Below are 24,710 nucleotides of genomic sequence, written 5' to 3'. Positions count from 1 at the left end.
TAGTAGGCGTACTACTAACATGTATAGGGTCCGTTGAGGTGGGAATTTCACCGCTCGTCGCAACGGACTCATCGGTTGTAGTAGGGGATAATTCATCCATGTCGGATGAAACTTGTGGGACTGACCCACGAGGGGAAGGATGGTCCCAAAAAGGGATATCGTCCTCAAAAGGTTCCCACGTAGGGTTCCAATGATACTGGTAAGTCTCGTCACCCGGGGCACGAGAACTAAGTGGTTGTATACTTAAAACCACAGGAAGACTCACCACCGGTGTTTCGGTAGAAGACGAAACCAGTAATTCTGCCAGGATGAAACTTGAGAAGTTTATCGAGATAACTCCTACTTCGGGCTAATACAAACGAAAGCTAATTGGGTAGATGTTATCGTGGCCAATAAATTTTAAGACACTGAACTTAACCTTTTCATTTTTTAAGAGTCGAGAAAAGGGTAAAAGATGACTCTAGTCTCCTTCGAATATTTAATGAGCACGAAGTGACAAGACGCTCACCGGCACCTTTTCATTTAGGGAGTCCGAAAAGGATCAAAAGTGACTGCTCTGGAATTCTAGGTAGAGGGTGTGCCAAACTTTTCGCAAAACCACAGAATACTTTTTAGGGTACAGGTGGTCGATCTTCGTGAATGTTGTGTTCACTGCATTGCGAATTGTAGGGCGGCTGACACGGCTTCCTATGGATAAAGGCTTTATTCCTATAGGGGTCTCCCAATACATACTCGACGGTACATGGGAGCACAGTCCGTATTGGCAGCTACCGCTTCACCGTGGAGGAATCACCCAACCACTCGACGATAAACTACCAGGTTTAACGACGCTGGAACACGTCTCTAACCTAGACCTCTAGAGTGTTTGCGTTATGTTCCAATGCGTTGTTATGTTCATTTGGTTCATTTTAAAGTTTATCTTTGATTATGTTTCAGTTTTTTGGTCCTACCGTATGTGATATCTCGAAAACTTCTTACATGCAAACTATATGCCAGAATTAAATCAATTGATTCGATGAATTCTATCTACAGGAGGGTTGAGATCTTTTTCACAAACGAAATGATCACTTCAACAAAGAACAAAGATCCTAATGCAACTAATAACAAGAAACGAAATTTTGTCTTTTTCTTTTTAATAGCAACAAATAACAATAAATGCTAACTACTATAATGCAAAAGATTTTTTGTTTTCCTTTCCTTTAAGATGACATGATGCATGTAAACAAATTCTAAGAGATATGCACAATCCAAGTTCAGTCAATGAAATAGAACCAACTCTAAAACACAAAATGAACCATGCAAGCAAGGAAAAACACAAAAACTAGTGAACATCCAAGAGGCTAGAAGTGAAGTATTCAGAGTATAGAAGATCAAGCTTCAACAAAGCATTGGATAGGTGTAGAACAATCAACAAGCTGACTGGATGATCAAGAGACCGAAACTTCCCACAGAAGGCTAGACATGCAAAGTCACTGGAAATAAGCAAACAACTGAGGGATACAGGCTAAGACCAGTCAAGCACAGTTCCAGAGGCTGAAAGAGATATATAAAGAGACTGAATGAGCTTTCTACCCACACACAGGCAAAATTTACAGAGCTGGCGCGACTTTCAGCCTGCAACTTGCGCTACCACAGAATTGGCGCAAGGTGCTTTTGAGCAATATGCGCCAACTGGCGCGACTATCAGAGAAATAACCGCGCCAATCAAGCTTTCCAACTAAAAAGATAAATGGATACGACCCCAGGTCGGGTTGACAGTGCTCAGATGGGTCAAACAGTAAAGAATCAACTCAAAACTGACTTAGGAAGCTCATGCACTCAAGCAAGCAGAAGAAAATTAACATGCAAGACAGAAATCAAAGAGTTACTCCCCAGCGGAGTCGCCAATTTGTTGGTAAGGTAAATCCCCTCTGCGGACAGAGGCGATCCCACTAGCCTAACACAGAACTAGCCACAAACAAACCACACTGCTACGTAAGTTCCTAGTTATGCATCAAAGGTAAATCAAGAAGACTAACCTGGAGTCCAACGCTATGATTGAAGCAGAGTTGATATCCTCGATCCCTTGCTCCAACAGATCATAACGAATACCTGCACATGCAAAGGAAGAGACAAATACCAACATAGAAACTACCAAGGCACAACTATATTTCAGTCAGAAAGGAAATAAATCAACATATCACCATGATAGATAATGAGATTGGAACTATAATAGCAGTCGCTAATTAATTAATAAACAGGAAAAGTTACAACCATTGTTCTGACGTCGACCCTTCTCCTGGCTGGGTGAGTAACTATATGTGTCTTGACATGCAACTCCTCTCCGGCAGCATAACCTCTCTAGCACTCATTAGCATTCTCTCCATGACCAATAATCATCACTACTATAACTCAATCACTAGCATAACACTAACACCAACACTCTCTCTTGCACTAGTACTCTCAACACTAGCTTGTCCAATGCATAATGACAAGCTTATATAGATGGAGAAGGGAGGAGGATGCGATGAACCGGGACACCTTTTGTGGAATTAGCAAAAGCCATAAAGATGGATAAAGCTCGACAAAAGACTGATTTTCTATCCTCAGAAAAGCTCCATGTAATGAAGGAAACAACAGTCGGACGTGCATTAAGGAAAAAAGCATGACTAAATTTGGTTGGCGCGACCGTTGCTCTGAGACAGGGCGCCAATGGTCGCGCCCTCTTTTGAGGAGCTCCATCATTGGCGCGGGTAGGATACTGTGGACTTGCGCCAATGGAAAAAGGGCACTTTTTAGGGATGATCTGCAGAAGGTGTCTTCAGGGAACATGGAGTACATACTCAGGGGAACATAATGCAAATGTTTTTAGCCCTTGTCACTTCTTATAACTCCCGGAATGAGTCCTCCAAGGTACGACAAGAGGAGTAACAGGGATGGTGACAAATTACTGTGTAACACATCCTACTTTAGCACCAAATCATCCAACTGAAATCTATCGGCCTTTGCTTTTCTGTCATAGATTTTCTTTATTTTCTCCTGCAATTTGGATGTGTTCTTGAAAACTTATTCTCTTGTCTGCTGCAAGTGGACCATTTGATTCAACCTTCTCTGCATGGGATCTTCTTCACTTCCTGCCTCCTGAAGAAGTCTGACTACCGAGGCATCAAGAGAGGTGGGAAATACTGTGTCAACTCCATAAACAAGCTCAAACGGTGACATACCAATGGATTTTTTCTGACTGATCTGATCTGCCCAAAGCGCATGGACCAACCTCTTATTCCAGCTCTTTTTATTTATTTCCAACAGCTTCTTGATGATGTTGACCAATGATTTATTCGAAGATTCCGCCAATCCATTTCCTTGCGGATGATAGGCAATTGAGTGACCAAAATGATGTGATATTTATGACAAAATTCTACCATCCTCTTTGATTTGAAAGCTATTGCATTATCGATGATTAACTTATTCGGACAACCAAAGTGAGACAAGATGTTATTTTCAAGAAATGAAATGATTACTGTATCTGTAGCTTGTTTGGTGGGTGCTGCTTCAATCCATTTTGTGAAGTAATATGTCGTTGTGAGGATCCGTCTATGCTGACCGAAAGAAGCGGGATGAATTTCACCAATGAAATCCAACCCCCACTACTGGAAAGGAGAACTCACCTCAATAGGCTTAAGTGGTAAAGGCTGTAATTTCTTTTTTCCTTCGAAAATCTGACATTTATGACAACGCTTGACCATCTTGTACACATCAGCAAACAATGTGGGCCAATAGTACCCTGCTCTCAAAATTTTATTTGTTGTTGACTTCCAAAAAAGGTGACCACCACACTCTCCTCCGTGGAAATCCTCCATGACTTTCTCTGCCTCCTCTTCCACCAAACAATTTAACAAAACGCCACCGGGATCTTTCCAATACAACGCAGAATTTAGAATGCAAAACTTGGCAGCCTTCAACTTGAGAGTTCTCGCTTTATTTCTAGTCATGTCGGGCGGTGGTGATAGATTTTTTAGCACATATATGATATCTGAATACCATGGAGAAAGAGTAAACATTTCAGATACCTGAATGGCTGATCCTTCCTCATTCTCATCAGACATAGCAGCGATCAGATTTATGTCCAAAGCGTGCAAGTTTGATTCGGCCATTAGCTTTGCCAATCCCTGTCCTTTGACGAGCTTTGTGGGATTTATTTCCACATCATATTCCAGCAAGGCTGCAACCCATTTTCCTCTTCTTCCTTCCGAATCGGTCTGCGCTAAAACATATTTTATAGCAGTGTTAGGAACATAGGCCAAAATATGAGAATGTAGAATATATACCTAGAAATCCTTCAATGCCTTCACCAGTGCCAGGGCTTGCTTCTCAATGATGTTTTACTTTAACGCTGCATCTCTTATAGCTTTGCTGAAGAATGCGATGGGTCTTTCATGATCATCTTTTTTCTGCAATAATACTGCTGCCATAGTGTGCTCCGAAGAAAATGAAAACAATATGAAATCCTGAGTGTAGTCCGGGTTGACTAGAACTGGAGCTGAAGAAAGGGCCAATTTGACCAAGTTGAAAGATTTTACAGCCTCCTCTGTCCATTTCACTTGGCTGTCCTTCTTGAGCATGTCGGTCATCTCTCTTATGTGTTCAACAAGATTAGGCACAAAGTGACGCAGAAAATTCATCTTACCATTGAACGATTGTATCTCTTTTTTATTCCGGGGCAGATCGATTTGCTGAATTGCTTGCACACGTGTTGGGTCGATACGAATGCCATCCTTTGAGATAATGTGCCCAAGTAATTTGCCTTCCTCCATGGCGAATAAGCTCTTCTTCGGATTCAACGATAAACCATATTTTCTGCACTTTTGAAAGACAGTTTTTAGATGTTGCATGTGTTCTTCATCAGATTTGGAAAACACCGTCAAATCATCTAGGTACACCACCAAAAACACATCTTTCTCATTCGCAAAAGCCAAGTCCATTGCACGCTGAAATGTGACACCTGCATTCTTTAAACCGAAAGGCATTTTGGCATAATGAAAGGTTCCCCATGGACTGGTGAATGTTGTCTTGTCTCGGTCATCCTCATGGACAGAAGTTTGGTTATATCCGGAATAACCATCAAGTAGTGACATACGAGATGCCCCCACTACTCGCTGAAGTATATGTTCCATTTTGGGCAGTGGATAATTGTCCTTCAATAAGACTTTATTTAGATTTCTAAAATCAATACACAAGCGGATCTCACCTGTCTTCTTTCGTACGGGCACCAAGTTAGAGACCCAATCTAAAAATCTGATGGGCACAATGATACCTGACTAGTACAACCTGTTTACCTCTTTTCCAATAGATGGAAACAACTTTGGATTTATCCTTCTCAGCTTCTGTCTAAATGGTTTTTGATTGGGCTTGATGGGTATCGTGTGTTGAATAATATTGGTATCATAGGTCTTTAAATCATAATAGTCCCAAGCAAACACATCTGCAAATGAAGCCATCAAACTGATGTATTTGTCCTTGATCTTTGGCGGCAATGCTTTAGACAATTTTACCAACTTAGGATTGGCAGTTGTTCCGATGTTGACCTCTTCTACACACTTCTCTGTTGGCTGTAATGTTGGCTTGCAGACTACATCATCCTGATCAAAAAGTTCTTCTAGAGGTATCAAGCCTTCAGGAACAATGTTATTCTTCAGCTGCAACACGTCCATTTCATTGATCTGCATGTCATCTGTACCATTCCCTTTACCATCGTCATTTTCTACATCAATTGAGGTTTCTTTGAACTTGCCTTTGTTTTGCAGAAAATCCTTAATCTCCTCATCATCTTGAAACACTTGCCAATATCTCTGATTGTCTGGAATGGTTGGACGATGCTTGACATGGATTTCAAATTTATTGCTGGAGTTCATGGGGATCTTCAAACTACTTTCTGCCTTGGCAAGAGCATCAGCAATACTATTTTGTATACGAGGCACACATGTCAAGGTGTATTCTGAAAATAATTTTAAGATGTCTAAAACTGCATTATGATAGGCCTGCATCCTAGGATGCTTTGCTTGATACTCACCTCTGACCTACTTTATTACCAATTCGGAGTCGCCATATACCGAAATCCTTTTAGCATTCAGCTTTCTTAAAATCTTCAGGCCAGCAATCAGAGCTTCATACTCAGCTTCATTGTTTGAACACTCAAAGGCCAGCTTGTAAGAGCAAACCCTCACGCTGCTAGGCACTTTGTTTGGGGCGAAGAAAGGACTGCGTACCCAAATTCCAATTCCAGCGCCATCATTTCCTACTGCTCCATCAAAATCCATGGTCCACAAGCCTTCTTCCTCCTCTTGTAAGTGTTGGAAATCTATTTGTTGTGCCTTTTCTGCTTGCTGTCCATTACTTTCAGCTGACTGCCCAACATTTTCTGCTTTTCTTGTCCTTCTTTCTTCAAAATTTCTCTGAAATTTTCTGTTATTTCCGGAATATCATCTGCTTCTACTATCTAACTATCTATATCATTTAAACTATCTGAAAACAAAACAAAAGATTCTAAATCTGTATGTACATAGTTAATTGGATGATTTATAGGTTTCTCCTTGCTTGTGATCATATATTTCATTTTTTGTTCCCGATATAATTTCCTCATTTTTCCAAACATCGGGATCGTTTCATAGGAGAATCCAGCTGTAGTGTCCCTTTCAATTTCGCTACCCAAGACCTGGAGAGAAGCATGCCAAACCTTGGAGGAATATCTGCTACCACCACATCCATCAAAAAAAAATTCATTGGGATCTGATCCAGACTCACAACCAAGCCTTTGATGAGTCCTATACACCTCACTCTGCTGGAATCAAATGAATAGAGATCATGGTATTGTTGGGTGATGTCCAGACCAAGCTTATCCATGATAGCCTTGGGCATGAGATTGTGAGAAGCTCCGGAATCGAACATGGCATTATGTAACAAAAAATCATGCAATTGTAAACTGATATAGAAGGGTGGCACATTGCTGTCAGGAGACTCACCATTCGATGCTGGCCCAAAAATCATTTCAGGTTGTTCATATTCTACATTTACCATGTCGGACATGGGGTCCAAATTCAACATCTTAGATATTTGTCCTCTATAACTGCTATTCTTCATTATTTCAGTCAAGGGGATGGATACCTTTAACTTAGAAATCTCATTCTCTAAGCTAAAGGCGGGAGTATTTTCTACCTCTTTGATTGGGATCTCTTTCTTTTCTTTTTCCTTTGATGCGGCTTGCTGATGTGATTGTTCTGCTGATGTTGATTTAATGCTCTCCGGACCAACCGCCTCTTTTCCCTTTCTTTATGTAGCTGATGAATCTTTCTTTGATGTTTCAACATCCTTCTTTTTCTGCATTGGTTTGGCTGGCACATCTCTGTTTCTAAGTGAATATCGCTGCTGTTGTGTGGACAGAGCATTCATATACCCCCTTTGATATTCCTCTGATTCTTCTTCTAAAACAGTGTCACTAGCTAGAATGAAATCTGTGTCTTTGTGTGCAACTGAACTCACCGCACACTCTTCTTCTTCGGTAATGTAAGTAGGCAGCTCATTTGGAGTAAAGAGGTGGGTTTCTTCACCTATTACATTCCCGTCCTCATCTGACTCCGGTCCATGCACAAAATTCTGTTGCAAAGGTGTTTGTACCGACTGTTGTGTTGTCTACTCTTGGGCTCGCTGATCTCTCTGTCTTATTCTATATTGTGGCTGCTGCTGGCCACGGAAGTTAGAATTTCTAACTTGTGGCTCAGGCTTGTCGAGCTTCACCCTTTCAAGCATCTGCTCTACCTTTTTGAGTAGTTGATCCATTGAAGAAGACTCTTCTTTCACAGTGATTTTCTTTTCTGCTTTCTCTCTAGCTCTTTTGGACAACAGATTTTCTTCAACGCTGACCGTGATTTTCTGCATGCCTTCCAGTGTGGTCGGTTCTCTCTCTCTCTTAATTGGTAGGCCATATTAGTGTCAAACCATCCGGAAATTTCATCATATCTAGTCCCACGGGTGGCTTTAGATGATCTGGAATCTCGTTGTAAACTATAGTGAATCTAACACAATAATCTTGGACTGACTCACCAGCGTTTCGCTTGATTTGCTCATATTCAGCTAGAATTTGAAGGCGATTCTTTTTCACTTCCCATCGATTTAAAAATTTTCTTTGTAGTTCGGCCAAGGTAGTGATACTTGTTTCCGGAAAACCTCTGAACCATTTCCTCACATCACCTGGAAATGTCTGTACAAAGAGTCTCATTGCCACGTTCTTCACATCGATCTCATGGAGTTCATAGAAGTCTGCCATTTTTTTTTACATGTTGCTGAGCAATAATGTTGTTAGGAGTGCCATCAAAAAACGAGATTTTACTTTGATAATCTGCTGGCATATCATCTATAACTTGGGGAAAAACAAGGGGTGCAAAACGGGCAGCCATCACTCTTAGTGGATTTGGCCTTGGGGGTGTTGGAGGAGTTTGCACAGTTTGTAAGGGGCTAGCAATTGGAGTTTGAGGCTGTGTCGCAATATAATTATCAATTAACCGATTAGCTCTTTCTGTTTTGAGGTCTGCAAGGAATTGAGGATTGGGGACAGTATAATCAACAACCCTTTCGGATTTAGACTCAAACAATGATATCTCAAACCGTTCGTCAAACTCAAGCTCTTCAAGATACTCAAAAATGTCAGGACATGAATGGGATTTGAACACGGGAGTTATGGTGCTTTCTTGACGAAGGAGTCTTGGAATCAAATTGGGGTTTTCGTAAATATGAGGAGGATCCGGGTCTGGATTGGCTCTGGTATATCGTCTCGAAGCCAACGTGCTATTGAGAAAAATCACAGGACACAACCAACTTACTCAGCCTATCCAATCCTAAGCTCATCATCCGGAAGCTTAGAATTATTAAGAAACAAGGGGATTTGATTTCGGTTTCATCCCCAGTGGAGTCGCCACTATGTTAGCACCTAAATCTGCCTTAGGCTGAAGGAAGGCAAAAATTAGGGTAACCACAAGCCACGCTTAGTCTGGTAGCTACCCTATCAGAGCAGGAGAGGGCTCTCTCCGAGTCACGCTAAGTGAATATATAAGCAAAAATGGTCTGAGATGACTTACAGTGAAATATTGATCTTAGGCTAGTAAGTGAATAGGGATACAAGAAACCATTTTCATGAATGACCGAGCTTCTGGGATGGTATGGGACCAACGGTCAGCAAGGAATAGAGAATTTAATAGAAAGGCACAGATTATTCCGTGAGGCAAGGTAGGCGGAAAATGTAACAATTTAGTTTGAGGTAACGCGGCACGAATAGATTGCTGAAGAAAGTGAAAAGGGCATAGTTACATGAATCCTTTTCAACAAAAGAAAAACACTGAACATGAAATTTTCCCACAGGAAGAGCAATAAAATTGAATTCTACCTAATCTCACCCAGAAAATTTCACTGGAAATAAACATGAATTGAATTATGAAACATAACGAGATACATATGAAAACATAAGAGACACATTTGCTACACTCACAACCACAAGAATCTCATGAAACAGAGCCGCTGCCTTTCATTAATCTCTGTCAAAAATATACAGTGAAGAAACAGAGTTTCTTTCCCGCAGTCTCTCGTAAGTTACAAGCCAACCAACCCTTTGCAAATAGCTTTCATACAATATATAGAATGTGTAAGGAAGAGATTAAATTCCCAAGGGTTGGGGATTTACTCGAATCATTACAAAATGGAGATGAAGAGCCAACCATCAGCTACAAGTGCAGCGCTACAAACATGACATTTGGCTTGGGTGACCGTTTGTCTTCCTTCGCCACTTGGATAGAAGCCAATCTGGAGAAAAATTACTTTAAATGCCACCTTTGGTGCCAAAAAACCGAAGTGTAGATGAGCGGGCCCACTTGGAGAAGTCGCGAACCGAAATTTCGCGAAACGGAAGCAAATTTGGCAATTTTTCCTTTGTGCGCTCCTCTACTTTGGGGCCTGTTTTGGGGCACTTGCAGGTGTCCAAAATGTGCCCAAGTGGGCTTGTTGGAAAGCATGTCTTGTCTACTTTCTAACCCCACTGAAATTTTTGAATTTGGTGCTCATTTTCCCCTCCAAATCTCCATTCTCCCAAGACTGCTTCCTGTGTGTCAAGAAAGGGGCATAGAGGCCATTTTTGGGTGTTTTTTGACCTTTTGGAGACTCATCTTTTGCCAAAATTTATTGTCCGGGCACCAGTAGTCTTGATTTTCCATGCTGAATCCAAAAATGCAAACCATTCCTTATTTGGAGCTCTATAATTTTAGCGTCGCGCCACTGGGAGAAAAACCCTGTGTTTTGCCCAAAAAATTGTCATGTGACCAAAAATTCCCCAAATTTCTTGAAATTTGGGCTAGAGGTTCTCTATGGGGTGTTATGATGGGCCAAGGAAGCCTCAGCCAAGATTCGAAGCCGATCTTGCTCTTTTGCCTCTTTTGCCTTTCTTGTTGCTTTCCTCAATTTCGCCTTCAAGCTCCTTATCCAGGCCCTTGCACTCATATTTCGTGTCCTGTAACGATAAGCCATGTGTCTCAGCAAGGCAAGGTCCTGATCGGCCTTGTCCAGCAGCCTCTCCAAGTGCATGTTCACGCTCTCGAGATGGGCCTCCCGATCCTCATTGATTTCTTGCTCCAATGATGTGAGCTCAACTCTTCTCCTTTGAGCAGCTTGGCGATGCTCATGAATGTTTTGCAGCTCCATAATCGCCTACTGATCCTCAAGCTGCTTATTTCTCTGCTCCAGGTACTTCATGTTCCACTTGGCCCTCTCCAATTCAAGGGATAAAGACTCAATCACTGATTGCTGCTCCTGGATGATTTCTGTAAGTTCTGCATTTGTTGGTTCTGTATCTGCCTCATCATCATGGAGGAGAATGAATTCGGTCTCTCATTCACCTGATGGCCCTTCCTCCTACACTGGCTCCTTACCTCTGCCCTGCTCATGTGATGTTGATGTTGGAAGCGAGGCCCCTTCCACCCCAGGTGGAGATAACACTCGCTTTGCTGTTGCAAATAAGGGTCTACTGCCTCTCTGATAGGTGATGACTACTTGTGTGGTAGCAGTCTCATGGCACTCATACTGATGTGATGGACCACCTATCTCATGCTCTGCATCTGATACTACCTGTGGAACGTTGAAGAAGTCACGGGAGATGAAGTCCTCCCAAGTAATACCCTGCAATCCAAACTAATGGTCCACCAAAATCCGGATAAGAGCAAAGTGATAAACACTATTGAGCTGCTGTCGAGGGGTCTTGTGCTGCATGAAATTTTTCATCCTTTCTATGTTCCCGCAAATGAAAAATGGGAGGTTCATCATTCGCACCCTGGTAAAGTGCATGAGGAACCTGATGTGATTGGCATAAAGGCGAGAAAACCTCCCCTCACAACTGAAGTATTTCATAATCAATTTCATGAGCGGAGCATACTCATCTCTCAAAAATTTGAACAAGAAGACTCTTGTAAGCTGACTCAAACAACTGGCCTTAATGTAAGGCTCATAATGATGCCTCTCCACCTTTTTCTTCTTATGCCATTGTTCTCCAACATTTGGTATGCCTGTTGCCACTGATATGGCTTCGGGTGTCAATGTGAAAGTGACCCCAGCCAAGATAGACTGACCTCCATGTAGGTGAAGTGCAAAAGGACGGGCCAACTCATGATGAACTCTGACATTTGCCACCCTTTGACAAAATTCGAGACATGCTAAATGATGGAAACATGACATAGCAAGAGGGCATGCCTGCAAGTCGGTGATGGTGTTTGGCTCATCTCTAACATGTTTGCCACTCCGGTGATGTCTCCTGGGGGCCTGTTCTCCTGAAGCTGTATCACTGTGGGTTTCCTCCTCATACTCCGATGAAACCTCAAATGCCATGATTGCTGTTTTATGAACTGATCTTAGGCTGCCCCTTTGATGATGATGAAAGCTATGTTGTTTTGATAATCTGCCACCAAGGGGACAATGAAACAAGGGAGTATTAGGAGGGGTATAATATAATGGGCATAGGGGTTATAGGAGAATTTTGATAGGGTAGGGTTTGGTTTTTTGGCAAGGTAGGGTTTTAGGGTTTGTATTGAGTGATAGGAGGAGGGGTAAGGGAATAAGGAATTTGGTAGTGTTAGGGTAGTGATAGTAGGAAAAATGAGAAAAGGGGGGTAGGAAAAAATGGTAGGTGAGGGGAAAATGAGGGGTGAAATGGAACCTTGGCACTAACACCACATCTTAGCAACCCTAGCCATCATTGTTATAGACATTTTTGTGCCTTGCAGCCTCGAGCATGAAATGTCCATAATCTAAGGGATCCAAAGTCCCTAAACATGTTGTTCCTACCCCTAGAGGAACAAGGCAAACTAACCACAGCAATTCACAGAAGTTCTCCACCTGAAAACACTCAAAAACAAGCTAATTCTGGATCAGGTCAACTGCTCCACTGAGCATCTGCGCTGAATGTCAACTGCTACACTGGCTACCTGCGTTGAATGTCAACTCCAACACTAGCTACCTGCGCTGAGTGAGTTTGGACATGTGGCAGAGTCATTCCTCAAGGTGTCAATGCCCAGGAAGCTTCCAAAATGACACTTGCATCAAGGAATTCGACTGGTGATGAGTAAGAGGTTCCAAATCTCCAAGTGGAAGCAAGAACCTCCAAGTGGACTCAAGAACTGAGAGAGGGAGAGGACACTAGTCAGATCTCAAGCTGACTCATCCTCTCTCCAAACATCTATATATGGATCTCTCCTCCATGGGATCTAGGGGCTGGAATTTTGTGATTGCAAAGAATTGCTGTTGGTTTTTGGCTGGAAACATTGGGTGCTTAATGCTTTGAAGGGAGCTGAAGAAGGAATTCCATTCTGCTGGGAAGGAGATGCTGGATTGGAGCCCTATGGGTTGTATCTCTTCCTGAACCCTGTTACTTATTAATAAAGCTATCTTGATTCTTTCCTATATGCTGGTGTATTTTGTATGATTGCGTTAGTGTATTTGATTTGCTTCTAATCCTGAATCATTTATGAATATGTATATTTGCCTTTGTATTGTGTTCTTCTCTTGTCGCAAGTAACTGTTCTCTTGTCACAGGTAGTTGTTCTCTTGTGATCTCGTGGGATTCAAGTAGTTGTTCTCTTGGGCAAGCGAGGAGACAAGTAGCTGTGGACACACAAAGAGAAGAGGATCTAGATCGAGGGACAACCGGAAGACAACGGTAAGTCTACCAATCTCCCTCTTTCACATTTCATAAAGGAAGAAATCATGATAGCTGTATTCGTTTGTTGGTAAGGCGCTGTCACACCTTAGGTGGCTAGGATCGTCCTGCATAGGCATTTTTCCCCACAAAAATCATGGTTTTTGGTGATTTCTTGTGGTTGATTTTATGAATTTGGTTGCATTCAAACATCGCTATAAACCCCCATATCATTTATAAAATTTGATGAACAAATGATGTCATAGAGCCTACCTTTCAATTTGATGGGCTTCACAAAAATTTGAAGTGATTTGGCACTGTTTTCGGCCCTTGGTCTGTGTGCATCGCGCGCAAAACCCAGTGCACCATGCGTTGGGTATGCGCCGCGCCTGTGGAAAATTTGAACTACGGACAGGCTCTGTGTGCACTACGCCTGGTGTGTGCGCCGCTCGCCTTCAAACTGCCTCCAACTCCCTCAAACACTCACGATGCGCACTCACACCCTTTGCAACTTTTCTCCAACGCTTGGATTAGCGCAATGCCTTTGATTTTGATGAAAACTTGTATATATAGCCTTGGAGGTCATGTTTTAAATTTACTTTTTAAAAAACCCACTTTTCTAATGTCATGTTCAACACTTTTTCACTGATTTTAATATAACCCTGGTTTTCACTTTTCCTCTGAAATTTTGGCTCAAACGATGAAATTTTTGACACTTTTTGCAGGGATTGCATGACATAACATCTGGTCACGGGAAAAATGACTGCACCTGAAGAAACCAACTGTCGACGCTTTTTGAAAATTTTGTCACAAATGACACTATTTGACTTTTCTTCAAAACGGAGTTTTGAAGAATAGTTGAAGTCTATCAATATGATGATGAAACTCTGCAGATCATTACTTTGCAAGAACATCACTCTGGCCTGCATGGCTTTACTGGACATATTTAAAGACCCAATTGATCAATCCCTAGACCTAACGACCAAAAATGACTTTTGTCCATTAAAGGACCAGACCTTGATTGTTATGGACTTTTTGATTATTTGACATAAAGAAATAAGCCAGCAGGAGCCAGACATGACGGGAAATGACTAGCATGACTTTCTCCGTCAGATCATGGCATGCCCCTTGCGGAATGCAGCTGAATGAATGGAGCGGGACACCTAAAAATGAAATGCATAAAGGGTTTTGATCTTTGACGGAGGACTGACCAGACCGCCCCTAACAAAGAGGTCCACATCAAGCCATTATAAAAAGCATGTACAAAGGCCTCAATGATTTATGGTTACAAAAAATCCATGGTCCTCGTCCTCCACTCTTTATAACAACCCACATGTTACATGAAGCATAGGATTGAAACATAAATGTTGGCACCATCATTTTCATTCTAACTTGAGGGCTCTACACCAAGTCTTTATAATGGTTATGGATAGAAAACCTTGATAATCCAAGGTTGTAAAAAAATCATTGGTCCTAACTCATTGATTTTCTTGATAATAACCCAAATATTACATAAACTATAATGTTAAAATATTAATATCAACACTCATATTCTTTACAACAATCCTTTTGTCACCTTTCATGTAAATATTGTTATATGAATTGATCATGTAAATTAATGTGGAATATAATTAATGATTGGACTGAGGGAGAGGACATAGATTCAGAGATAGGAGATGAATTTCTTTTGGGGAAGTATCCAAGATTTAAATGCTACAGTTAACCCTCTCCCACATCCATTTTACATTGGCATATGGGTGCCTAGGGAAAAAAAGGACAAGTTAGTCATGTCGGACAACGGACATTGGTCAACATACAAAGGAAAATCAAGGAAGGCATTGGGAGAAGAGGCTGGACACTCTTGCGAGGGGAGCATTATCAGACAAATAAGAAGCGCAAGCACAGATCATAAACGAAGTGCACGAGTACAAGATTTTTTCCAAAAAAATATTTGTTAATCTCCATAGTTTTTAAAAATTGATTCGCCCAAATTTTATAGTATAAAATTATTTTACCTTAAAAATCGCCAAAATTTTATAGAAAATAATATAAACTACTTAGAAACCTAAAAAAATTTACAAAAATATGGTAATTGTTTTTACAATTTGCATATTAGGGACTAGTGAAATTCACCAAGGTTTCTAAAATTTGCGATAAATTTCCATCCTTAAAATTCTCCCTGAGAACTATGCAGTAGCAGTGCACGAAAGCACTAGGTGAGACTCAGCATATGCTCAGGCTTGGGAGCTAGTTGGAGAACATTGAAAAAAGGTGAAGTTGTGGTGTTGAGAAGGTGAGGTGGCAACGGACTTTGGATTCCTACATACTAGGTGGAGACAGTGGTTACTTTAGAACTTTTCTTGGTTTTCACAAGTGGAGACCCTGAGGATGGAATCTAGATTCCTCTGGAAAAATATCAGGTTGAGGCGTAATGTGCTATAGATTATTATTGGATTTCAGGTGGAGGCACTATGGTCTCTATATTCATGTAGTGTAACCAGGTGGAGACACTAGGCTTTGGATTTATGTAAGTGATTGTTGGTTGGAGACCCTATGTACTCTAGATTCTTGTTGGATTGAAGGTGGAGGCACTGCAGACTCTGGATTCCCAGAAGTGACTATTTGGGCGGAGGCATTGTATGCTCTATATTCCTACCAAATTGCAAGTCGAGGCACTTTATTCTCTGGATTTCCATGTGTGTTGATTTAATGGTGTAAATTCCCTTAAACACCTTACTCCCGAGGTTATAAATCCATCTCTGGGGTGGTTAAATATAAGAAAGGATTGTAGTGTAGTTGACCATTGGTTGGGAGGAGAGTTGAAGTCCCTCTCTCAGTTTCTAGCTGTCCATATAGAAATATTACTGGAGATACAATAAATATTCATTGCTAGGAGAAATAACATAACTAGCAACAATATAAACATTAAAAATATGCACACATTAGTAAAACCCCACCTCTAGGGAAAGACCTAGCCTAATGGAATTCCATTAGTCCTTGGCCAAAACCATGGAAAAGTCGTCCAAGTGAGCCTTCAAAGATCACCTTCTTGGCCCCATTAAAATGAAGTCCTCATAGCCTTTTAAAGGTTCCATTACATGAGTTCCACAAGAAAATTACCATGGAAAACCAAAAAACCATGGGCCAAAAACCACTTTTCTTGACCCAACCAACTTTGGCCATTTCCCTTAGTCAAACTTATCTAACAATACCCCTTTAAACCTTTACTTGGGGTTTCCCTTGAAAAAATCTGGCCAAAACAACCAAGTGAATCAACCTTGCTCACTCTAACACTTACCCCCCTCAAAGTTTATACCTGGGATATCTATTAGCCCGACATTCTCCCCATCACCTCGGTCTAACACCAAAATTTATCGATAATTTCACAAGGATATGCATGCCTTACTAGGTCTTACAGAAATATGCCCATTTACATGCAATAATTTTGACTCGATTATAATGAATGTTTTCACTTTTCTGTTGCTCCAATATTTATGCTAGCATTCTCTCACTTGATGCTCTCCTCTCCAAAGTAGATTTCCATGGTTGTATATCCCCAACCAATCTGCAACAATTTAATGTCAACTACTTCTTCCTTATGCTCTGACCACTTTTCCTTATGTTTTACACATTCGATACATGCGACACCAAACATAACTCCTGCTCCATGCAACTCCACATGCTATGCACGTTGGCCATTCCTCCTTAGCAAATCTTCTCCACATAGGGATGTTTCATGCAAAATTTCTCCACATGCTTGTTCCAACATTGCTCATGCACTGATCACTCCATAAGTTTTCTTTACCCTTCCACACCTTAACTTTTCTCCCACATGTAAGGCACTTTATCCTTCGTGTAGGTTGTGTGTTTTCTACTTCATAGGCTGCATGCTACTCTTCTACATTGTAGCGTGTCTTAGCTTTTGTTGCCACAACTTTATTAATTTTGTGTCTAGATTTCTTTGTGCAACTGACATGTCTTCCTAGAAAATTAAATGGCTTGTGAACTGCACCTATAGACTTTCATCCTCAATCACACTCAATCTAATGGCCACTTCCAAGTTTCCATTTCTCATTAACTATCCTTGCTTAGTCTCAATGCCCAGTGTCTTCACTCCTATGGTGTCTCCACATAGATGTTGGCCAAAACCTTCCCACTATTCATTGTCATTAGCATGGATTTCAAAAAACTAGTGTTTCATGTCCACCTACACTTATGGGTAGTTAAATTTCCTCCTGATCATACTACCACACTCCCACGCAATTGTATGTGGTGCCTCTGTTTTTCCAACCATGACTTTGTTAAAAGAATGTGACCACCATGAATCCTCTCACATCCACCATGATCGAAAACATCTTCAACATATTGATCTCTTAAGCCTGCATTTGTGTTCCTTGTCCAAATAAAATCCAACAACCATGACATAAAATGGACTCATGGTAAAACAGAACTTGACAAGCTTTTTTATTCACCTCAACTCTATCTCTCCAGAAATAAAATTTACTATGGATCTAGAAGAAAACATGAGCATCCCACTTTTAGTTGTGCTCATCATCAGGAAGGAGGATGGCTCTTTGGGACATAAGGTTTTCAAGAAGTCAACCCACACAGAAAGCTACCTCCACGCTGATTCCCACCATCACCTAGCACAGAAGTTTGGTGTTCTAAACACTCTTGCCATCAAAGCCCTTTGAATTTCTGACTCTGAGCACTTGGATGAAGAAAAGAAGCACTTAGTTTCAACTTTTAAAGGTATAGGCTACAATGAAAAAGAAATTAAAGTAGTTATAGAAAGAGCTGAAAGAATCTCATAAGCTTAAGGATCAAGACCAACCTCAGTGTGGGAGGGTTTTTCTTCCTTCTATTCAAGGAGTGACAGATAAGATTGCTAAAATCCTTAGGAAGAAAAACATAATCATGCATTTCTCAGCCCCTGGAACTATTAGGCAAGGTATGAGGTCTATCAAGGATAGTATTAATAGACATCAGCTTAAGGGAGTCTATAAAATAGATTGTTCATGTGGAAAAAGTTACATTGGTGAAACAGGTCGATCCTTGCAGACAAGACTCAAGGAACATGGAGTTGATATTAGGAATTAAAGGTATCAAACTCGGCCCTTGCAGAGCATTCATCAAAAACCAAGCACCATGTCTGCTTGGAAAACGCTTCAATTATCGCACGTGAAGAAAAACATCATAGGTGAAAGATTAGAGAAGCTCTTGAGATTATCAAACATCCACATAACCTCAACAGGGACAGTGGCATTGAGATTAGTGGAAGTTGGCTCCCCTTAATCAGAGAAATTAGGATCACTGGTACATCTCAGGTATAGCACTCAGGGGGTAGATTTCTCTATCCTATTCTAGCAATTAGTAGTTAGTAGCTTTACTTTCACTATTACTCTCCATAATATTAATTTTCAGTTCTATTAGGTATGAATTATAACATTTACAATAATAATATTGATAATAGCTACTACTATTATCATTAATTATTATTATGAAATGTTATTATTTATTATTTATTATGTCCTATTAATAAATCTATAAATTAAATAAACTATTGATAAATATAATAAAAAATAATCTTTTAGTAGTAATTATTAGGATTTGATATTAAATATTAATTATTAAATATTAATAATAATTATTAGTTTTTAATTATTAATTATTATTAATACATTAACATTAATATTATTATTAATTATAATAATATTATTAATATTAATATAATTTTAATATTTATTTATTTAATATTAATATACTAATAATAATAATAATTTAAATATTTATATATTCACATATTATTATTAATATATATTGAATATTAATACTAATATTTAATATTTATTATAATAACTTTGATTAATTATTAATTAACTAAATTAAACCCTTAATAATAAATTTAGTAATTAAACCCTTAATAATAAATTTAGAAGTAAATATTGATGATAAAGGTTAAAATAATCAAATTATTTATTTATTATTACATTAATAAATAGTTTTTTGAAAATTCTTTAAAATTAATTGAAAATAAGGATAATAATAAATAAAAATAATTAAAACAGGCCGACATACATTTAAATCTTCTCACCCCAAAACTATTAAAAACTATTAAAAACTCTCATTCAAGCTCTTCTACTTTCATCATTCAAAGGAGTCCTGATGATGGATCCCTGTTGGGATTTGAAACGTTGACGAAAAATGGTTTTTACTATGGGTTCTCCAATTACTAAGTTAGAAAACCATGACATAGCTCATGAATAACCCTAAAAATCGCGTCAGATCTGAAAATAACAAGGTGGCCCTCAGTGGCCATGACTAGCCCTCAACCGTTTTAACATGTCCATTATTATAGTTGTGGCACAAAATATCATTTCTTCATTTTCACTAGGCATGAACCCAATGCAACCTTGCACATTGTTTCATTCATCAAGTCCTACAAACCCTTAGCAACAGAGGCGTCCCTTTGAAGCTAATATTTGGCTCTGATACCAAATTTAGAAGTATTATCAGAGATAAAATAAATATTTACTGCGAGGAAAAATAACACAACTAAAACCAATACAAACATTAATAATATCACACAATTTACCCTAGGAAAATCCAACTTAACAAAAATCCATTAGTCCTTGGCCAAAACCCTGGCCAATCTAGCCAACTGAACCTTCACCACTCACCTCCTTGGCCCCATTACAATGAAGTCATCCCATCCTTTTAGAGGCTCCATTACATGAATTCCACAAGAAAGTAACCATGGGAAACCAAAAAACCATGGGCTCAAAACCACTATTGTTGACCTAATCAAGTTTGACTCTTTCCCAAGTCAAGTTTACCCAATAATCCAATTACTAAGACAATTTGTTTAATTGTAACTTGTGCATGTTTATGCAATATCAATTATGATTGTTGTTATTTTGTAGTAATGGATATATAAGCACTATTCATGAGGAAAATGTATTCTTGTGTGTTACAATGTGATGGTTATGAATGGTTATTATGGTTGTAAGGGACCTTTAGATCCTTGTAATGTTGATATGCTCCTGAATGGAAAGTTATTTGTATACATATTCTTATTTTAATTATTAGTGTAACTAGTTGACTATGGCGGTATGTGATTTCCATTTTATGTGTTTCATGAACAATGGTTAATGAATCTCATTAAGTCTTGTGGTGTGATTGAATCCACGAGTTGTATATTATGATGGAGAGGGAGACCTCCATGCTTATAGCTTATGAGATCTATTGTTCAATGTTGTCTACATCCTGTAAGGATTGTGTAGATTTTAGTATCTATGATGACCATTGTTTTACTTCTATACACAATATAATATTGTTATCTTGTGTTATACATGCTAGGAATGGCCATGCAGGCCTTGAGACTTTATGCTTGGGATCTCATAGAGTAGGCTTGTAGCTGAGTGGAACTAGCCTTAATAACTTCCAAGGAAACATCGTAAAGTACTATGGTGTTGAATTAATAGAGTGTGGGATGGGAAATTTCCTATTATTTGTTGTATTATAATTACATCACGCCGCACCAAGAATGCAATGAAGTTGTTTGAGAAAAGTGGCATGATTGACAGAGGCCATGGGATGGGAAGATTCCCATCACCTATCACCAATGTGGTTGTCACACCGCGAAGGTATGACAAGTGGATATTCCATGTTGGGAACCTTGGCGTTATGGAAAGAGGGAACGACAAAGATCCCTCTTTGTCTACAAATGAGAAATAATTGCTCACAAATAGGTTTGGGACACTAATGGGACCCAAGACTTGAGCTAAAGTAGGAAAAAGTTAATTTTGCTAACTTTAGCGAAGGATAAATTTTGTAACCCCATTTCCATTACAAGATAATGGAGATTGGGTTAACTGAAAATAACACCTCGCATTCAGTCAGAATTAGTCCAAGGGGATGGGAGGGAGTGTTACATTCTCAATGTGGCTTCAAATGCCCATTAACAAAAAATTGTTACAAGGAGCATGTAAAAAATAATTCAATTATCCAAGGTCACAATTAAAGGGCCACATCATTCATCTTGGCTTGAAATTTCCATAACAAATCACTATAAAGAGCATGGACAAAGACCTTAATAATTTAATATTTGAGAAATTCATGGTTCTTCCTTTGCACTTTGATAATAACCTAATTATTAGATGAAGGATTAAAACATCTGGTCCATGTCGATATTGGTGGCCACCCACCTATTCCACAGGCTCACAACATAATTTTCTTGGTTTGGTAGTTTTCTACCTTTTGGCAATTTTCAAGTATTGAACCTCCGGAGGCATTTTGAGGCCATAAATGATATTTTTCAGGGAAATGGACTGACATAATTCATAATCTGCCACTTGAAGTTCAAAATTTAACTCCTCATATAGACCTTTCTAATGTGCTATAGTGCACGTCGATTGGAGATTGTATGCCAAAGTTACAACTCTGGGAAGTTGACATTCCAACTTACCCCATTAGGGCCCATAAGCCTTTGGCACTTCATATCCTAGGGTTAGTTTTTTGGATGTTTAGGGTTTCTCATTGTTCTTCATGATAAAAATTCCTTTGAGCCTCATTGTAACACAGTTCAAGAAGCCATGTATCCATCACATCTCTTCTCATAGATAAGCTACCACCATTCGAGCTAGTTTGCTTTCATTTTGCATGTATATAGTTTCAAAACTTTCCATTTATTAATTGAAGTAAAACTTCATTATATCTCTGTGCTTTGGGGTTAAGTCTATATTTCATTTCATTCCCTTTGTAAATTCGGATCGACATAAATATTAATATTGTCATTATGGTTTGAAAAGTATAAGCGAAAATATTAACATTGTTATTATGATTTGTTCTTAGCTTTAGAATAGCTTTTGACATTGTTCCTAGGATGAAACCATGGAAGAGGCTAGAGATACGACAGTTCCTCACGAGCCAAGGGTTGTTGTGAAAATGTTGTACAAGAATGTTATTTTCAAGTTTAGGACCACTGAGGGTTGGTCGGAAGAAATTAAACGAAATCATAGTCAAGCAAGAGTGTCCCTTATAATGTACCCTTTTTGGCCTATACATTTATAAGATAGAAGAATGTTTGGAAGATGTAGGATATGTTGGCCCCATGCTCACTGGTATAGTCGTAACTCTTCTCCTTTATGTTGATGATATTGTGCTCTTGGCGAGGAGCCACCACATTCTTGGAAAGCAACTAAGAATCTTCCAATATTTCTTCTCCAATATGGATATGACTCTTAATACTAAGAAAACTGAAGTCGTGATAATTAAATAAAAAAGATTACATATGATACTTTTGTATATGACAACAACTAATTGGAGGAATTTCCTTCATACAATATCTTGGAATTGTTATCCATCACACATTCAAATGGAATTTTAGAATTAAGAAAAGGATGAGTTGAGGATGGAAAACCTATTTTGTACATGAAAACTATTGTAAGTTAGAAAATCTTTGGATATGGGATTAAAATAAAATATTCTTTGAGACCCTCATCACTCCTATCATTATATATGGGTGTGATATTTGGGGTTGCAATATCTCCAAAGGGTCATTTAGGAAGATGGAACATATTAAAAGTAATAATTCCTATCCTATCCTCCTAATTGAAGTAAGCCTTTCCCCAATTGAAAGCAAGGCTATGACTAAGTATTTTATGTAAAATAAGAAGTTAAAAAACATGGAAGCCAAGAGGTTTTATAGAATTGCTTGTAACTTTAGCCATAACCCCTATCGTTAGCTCAAGTGGGGATGGCATAAGGATGTCCAATATTGGTTATACCAATGGGTAATAAAGGAGATCATTTTGTAGAATAAGGAAGATATTAAAATATTATTCCTTCAAAATTTAAGGAGAAATTTTAAGGTGATAAAGAGTTATAGGGAAAAAGAAAACTAAGATATTATAATGAGGTGATAAACCCCATTCTCAAAAAGAAAAAATATCTCTTAGTCTTGACTAATGTTAACAAAAAAATGAGAATTTCTAAATTAAGAACAAATTCTCATGAGCTTCATAGTGAAAGAGGGTGTTGGTCAATTCCCAAAACACCGTGGGATGAAAGGGTTGTTCACCATTATGACACCAAGCGGGTTGAAGATGAAAACACTTTCTCTTAGGTTGTCCATCTCATACTCACATTCAATATAATTTTCAAAATAATTGTCACACTACCAACTTTCTTGACCTTTTAAGTCAGCGAAAATATGGTGATCTTGGAATGCTTCTCTTAATTCTTTTCAAGCATACAAATAAAATTATAAAGAATTATGAGTAATATCTTACCTTCTTAAGTATGATAGACCATATCAGTATTAGTGGACATTAATCATCATCATCATAAAACTTTAACTAAAAAACCCTATTTCCACCATCATTCAATAAATTAAAAATCTTTGACTCGATATAGTGTATCATTGAAATTGTTTTTAAATGTTTTGGATCATTTCAAAGACCAAAAATACCTCATAAATAATAATTTAGAATTGGTAAAATTTCATTTTTGACAAGGTGAAATTATAGTTTCTAAATTCTCACTTTTTATATATAAATAAACGTTAAATAATAATAATAAAAGGTCTAAAAAAACCTTTAATCGATAGGCATCTCTTAAGAAAATAAGCAAAACATCTACTTAGATCAATTTAGTTTATTGGACATACTTTATTATCTTCTCCTAAAATCCATAATTATATTATTAAAAAGGTAAGTAAAGTGTTATATCAATGTTTACATAGATTGATTTATCTTATTGGGAATGCAGTAAGTTTTTTTTTTAATGGTAAAAAAACCAATTTTGGGAAGTCAAACCCCTTCCCTCACATACATAGAAACTTTACCTTTGCCATAATACTTTTATTTCGACAACAACATTATAATATTCTAAATCATATATTGTTCAAATGATAGGGTTGTGTGACATGAGTTAAGCCATGCGAGTCAAGTTAAATGTCCCTACCCTTAAATAATGTAAATGCATTGTAAATATTTCTAACTTGCAAAAATCAAGGCCAAGGAATTACTAGAAAAAGTACATGAATCCCCATTGTAGGATAGGATTATAGCATGGTTATTATGTTCTTCATGGTGTGATTATGTATGTAAATGCATGAATAAAAAGAAATACATAATAAAAAGGTTGCGTGAGAAGTAACAAGGGGACCACGATACCACACTATGGGAAGAGGAAACAGGGTGCATGGGTGATATCAATTGACTTTTGTCCTTTGAAATACAACCTTCCTTGTCCATTCTTCCTTACAAACAATTCTCATCAATATTTGACTTGTGTGGTCTTTTGGATGTTTCCCCATGTTTCTTGTGAAGGGAATACTTTTCATATGCAAACCGCTGGGGGAAAGCCATAATCACGATTCTTCATGGAGAATTCTTACACTCCATTTGAATTGGGAGCATTCCTCTCCCATGAACATTCTTGATTACCATGAACATTCATGGAGGAGCTTGTGTGAAGCCATGACTTTTATTCTTGTTAATGGGAAAGA

This window comes from Pinus tabuliformis, chromosome 1_2, assembly GCF_031772625.1.
Source record: "Pinus tabuliformis cultivar Carrire ecotype Pingquan chromosome 1_2, CPIR1, whole genome shotgun sequence".
In the NCBI taxonomy this organism is placed as follows: Eukaryota; Viridiplantae; Streptophyta; class Pinopsida; order Pinales; family Pinaceae; genus Pinus; species Pinus tabuliformis.
Note: the sequence above shows the minus strand (reverse complement) of the source record.